The sequence below is a fragment of the Crinia signifera genome, chromosome 1 (genome assembly GCF_055691185.1).
Source record: "Crinia signifera chromosome 1, ASM5569118v1, whole genome shotgun sequence".
Lineage (NCBI taxonomy): Eukaryota > Metazoa > Chordata > Amphibia > Anura > Myobatrachidae > Crinia > Crinia signifera.
Window position 1 is genome coordinate 477,847,427 of NC_139217.1, and position 4,818 is coordinate 477,852,244.

The window sequence follows — 4,818 nt, forward strand, 5'->3', positions numbered from 1 at the left end:
CCCCATGACACCCTCTCACTCCATGTCTCTCAACCCCTCTGCATGACACCCTCTCTCACTATCTGTCTCTCCCCATGACACCTTCTCTCACTTCATGTCTCTCCCCATGACACCCTCTCTCACTCCATGTCTCTCACACCCTCTCCATGACACCCTCTCTCACTACCTGTCTCTCCCCATGACACCCACTCTCACTCCATGTCTCTCACCTCCTCTCCATGAAACCCTCTCTCACTCCCATGTCCCTCCCCATCTCTCCATGACACCCTCTTTCACTCCCTGTCTCTTCCCATGTCTCCATGACACCCTCTTTCACTTCCTGTCTCTCCCCATGACACCTTCTCTCACTCCCTGTCACCCACCCCCTCTCCATGACACCCTCTCTCACTCTCTGTCACTCACCCCCTCTCCTTGACACACTCTCTCACTCCCTGTCTCCCCATCTCTCCATGACACCCTCTCTAACTCCCTGTCTCTCCCCATGACACGTCTCTCACTCTTTATCTCCATGATATCCCTATCTCACTCTGTGTCTCTCACCCTTTCTCTCCATGACACCCTCTCTCACTCTGTCTCCCAGCCCCTCTCCATGACACTCTCTCTCACTGGGTGCCGGATGGGGTCCCGACAGTCGGGATCCCGACAGGCATTCACCTGACGTTGGGATCCCGACTGTCAAAACACAGACAGCCGGGTTCCCGACCCCCACAGAGGGAGAATAGAATAGGTGGCGAGCGTAGCGAGCGACTGTGCCCGCAAGGGGCTTTGTTGCGCTCGCCATGCTGTCTGAGTCCGGCCAATTATAAATTAAGAGGGAAGTGCAGGTGCAGAGCAATGTGTCCCTCCTGGAGAGGGGCATGCTGGGAGGTATGGGTTATGCTCATATGGGGCTGGTGGGTATCCAGCTATGAGGGTGGTGGGCCTATTCTCATGTGAAGGCCTAGGCCTATAGCTCTATTTGGCCCTTTATCCAGCCCTCAGTCAGGGCCAGGCTAGCAATGGGGCAGATGGAGGTGCAGCTCCAAGCGTCCACATAAAAAAGGCTCATGACCATGACAACATGACTATCACCACCACCACCTGCAGACTATCCATACCACCTGCAGACTATCCATACCACCTGCAGACTATCTCCACCACCTGCAGACTATCCATACCACCTGCAGACTATCTCCACCACCTGCAGACTATCCATACCACCTGCAGACTATCTCCACCACCTGCAGACTATCCATACCACCTGCAGACTATCCATACCACCTGCAGACTATCTACACCACCTGCAGACTATCCATACCACTGCAGACTATCCATACCACCTGCAGACTATCTCCACCACCTGCAGACTATCCATACCACCTGCAGACTATCTCCACCACCTGCAGACTATCCATACCACCTGCAGACTATCTCCACCAGCTGCAGACTATCACCACCACCTGCAGACTATCCATACCACCTGCAGACTATCTCCACCACCTGCAGACTATCCATACCACCTGCAGACTATCTCCACCGCCTGCAGACTCCATCACCACCGCCTGCAGACTATCACCACCACCTGCAGACTATCCATACCACCTGCAGACTATCTCCACCGCCTGCAGACTATCACCACCACCTGCAGACTATCCATACCACCTGCAGACTATCTCCACCACCTGCAGACTATAACCACCACCTGCAGTAAGATCCGGGTGCAGGTCAGTGAGATCAGGGCACAGACCAGTGAGATGCGGGCACAGACCAGTGAGATGCGGGCACAGATCAGTGAGATCAGGGCACAGACCAGTGAGATGCGGGCACAGATCAGTGAGATGCGGGCACAGACCAGTGAGATGCGGGCACAGACCAGTGAGATGCGGGCACAGATCAGTGAGATGCGGGCACAGATCAGTGAGATGCGGGCACAGATCAGTGAGATGCGGGCACAGACCAGTGAGATCGGGGCACAGGCCAGTGAGATGCGGACACAGATCAGTGAGATGCGGGCACAGACCAGTGAGATGCGGGCACAGATCAGTGAGATGCGGGCACAGATCAGTGAGATGCGGGCACAGATCAGTGAGATCGGGGCACAGACCAGCGACATGCGGGCACAGATCAGTGAGATTGCGGAACAGGCCAGTGAGATGCGGGCACAGATCAGTGAGATGCGGGCACAGATCAGTGACATGCGGGCACAGACCAGTGAGATGCGGGCACAGACCAGTGAGATGCGGGCACAGGCCAGTGAGATGCGGGCACAGATCAGTGAGATCCGGGTGCAGACCAGTGAGATGCGGGCACAGGCCAGTGAGATCGGGGCATAGACCAGTGAGATCCGGGTGCAGACCAGTGAGATCGGGGTACAGATCAGTGAGATGTGGGCACAGATCAGTGAGATGCGGGCACAGACCAGTGACATGCGGGCACAGACCAGTGAGATGCGGGTGCAGACCAGTGAGATGCGGGCACAGGCCAGTGAGATCGGGGCATAGACCAGTGAGATCCGGGTGAAGACCAGTGAGATCGGGGCACAGACCAGTGACATGCGGGCACAGATCAGTGAGATGCGGGCACAGACCAGTGACATGCGGGCACAGACCAGTGACATGCGGGCACAGACCAGTGAGATGCGGGCACAGGCCAGTGAGATGCGGGCACAGATCAGTGAGATCCGGGTGCAGACCAGTGACATGCGGGCACAGGCCAGTGAGATCGGGGCATAGACCAGTGAGATCCGGGTGAAGACCAGTGAGATCGGGGCACAGACCAGTGACATGCGGGCACAGATCAGTGAGATGCGGGCACAGACCAGTGACATGCGGGCACAGACCAGTGACATGCGGGCACAGACCAGTGAGATGCGGGCACAGGCCAGTGAGATGCGGGCACAGATCAGTGAGATCCGGGTGCAGACCAGTGAGATGCGGGCACAGGCCAGTGAGATCGGGGCATAGACCAGTGAGATCCGGGTGCAGACCAGTGAGATCGGGGTACAGATCAGTGAGATGCGGGCACAGACCAGTGAGATGTGGGCACAGGCCAGTGAGATCGGGGCACAGGCCAGTGAGATCCGGGTGCAGACCAGTGAGATCGGGGCAAAGGCCAGTGAGATGCGGGCGCAGATCAGTTAGATCGGGGCAATGGCCAGTGAGATGCGGGCACAGATCAGTGAGATGCGGGCACAGATCAGTGAGATGCGGGCACAGATCAGTGAGATCCGGGTGCAGGCCAGTGAGATGTGGGCACAGGCCAGTGAGATCGGGGCACAGATCAGTGCGATGCGGGCACAGATCAGTGAGATCCGGGTGCAGACCAGTGAGATCGGGGCACAGGCCAGTGAGATGCGGGCACAGGCCAGTGACATGCGGGCACAGATCAGTGAGATGCGGGCACAGATCAGTGAGATCCGGCTGCAGACCAGTGAGATCGGAGCACAGGCCAGTGAGATGCGGGCACAGACCAGTGAGATGCGGGCACAGATCAGTGAGATCCGGGTGCAGACCAGTGAGATCGGGGCGCAGACCAGTGAGATGCGGTCACAGATCAGGGAGATCGTGGCACAGACCAGTGAGATCCGGGTGCAGACTAGTGAGATGCGGGCACAGGCCAGTGAGATGCGGGCACAGATCAGTGAGATCCTGGTGCAGACCAGTGAGATCGGGGCACAGACCAGTGAGATGCGGGCACAGATCAGTGAGATCGGGGCACAGACCAGTGAGATGCGGGCACAGATCAGTGAGATCTGGGTGCAGACCAGTGAGATGCGGGCACAGATCAGTGAGATCTGGGTGCAGACCAGTGAGATCTGGGTGCAGACCAGTGAGATGCGGGCACAGGCCAATGAGATCAGGGCGCAGACCAGTGAGATCCGGGTGCAGACCAGTGAGATCGGGGCACAGATCAGTGAGATGCGGGCACAGACCAGTGAGATGGGGGCACAGGCCAGTGAGATGCGTGCACAGGCCAGTGAGATGCGGGCACAGGCCAGTGAGATCGGGGCACAGGCCAGTGAGATGCGGGCACAGATCAGTGAGATGCAGGTGCAGACCAGTGAGATCGGGGCACAGGCCAGTGAGATCCGGGTGCAGGTCAGTGAGATGCGGGCACAGATCAGTGAGATCGGGGCACAGCCAGTGACATGTGGGCGCAGATCATTGAGATCCAGGCACAGATCAGAAAATTAGAGGGCAGTAGTGGATAGGTTGCTAGGGGCAATAGTGTAGTTGCTAGGACAAGTAATGGATTACTTGCCATTACTAGTAGTTGCTAGGACAGTAGTTGCCATGGCCAGCAGTTGTTGTTAGAAGCATCAGTTACTATTGGTAGTAGTTGCTATGGTGGCTGTTTCTATAGGTGGCAGTTGCTAGGGGTGGTAGTTGCCATGAATAATAATTTCTAGGTGCAGTAGAGAAGTACTTGCTATGGGTAGTAGTTGCTAATGGCAGCAGTTGCTGTGTTAGCTGATGTAGGTAATAGTTGCTAGGGGCAGGAGTTGGTGTGGGTAGGGTAGTTGTTATTGGTAACCATTGCTAGGGACAGTAGCTGCAATGGGTAGAAGTAGCTGTGGGTAGTAGTTGTTAGTGGAAACAGTGACAAGGGGCAGCAGTGGTAAGGGGTAGTTGCTAGGGGCAGCAATGTCTGTGGGTATCAGTTGTAAAGGGGCAGCAGCAGTGGTTAGGGAAGCAGTTGCTATTGGCAACAATGATCTGCGGTAGTAGATGTTGTGGGGGTACTAGTTGCTAGGGGCAGCAGTTGCTATAGGCAGTAGTTGCTAGGAGCAGGGCGGTTGCCGGGCAGCGGGTGGGCGTCTCCATGGTACAGTAACCGGAA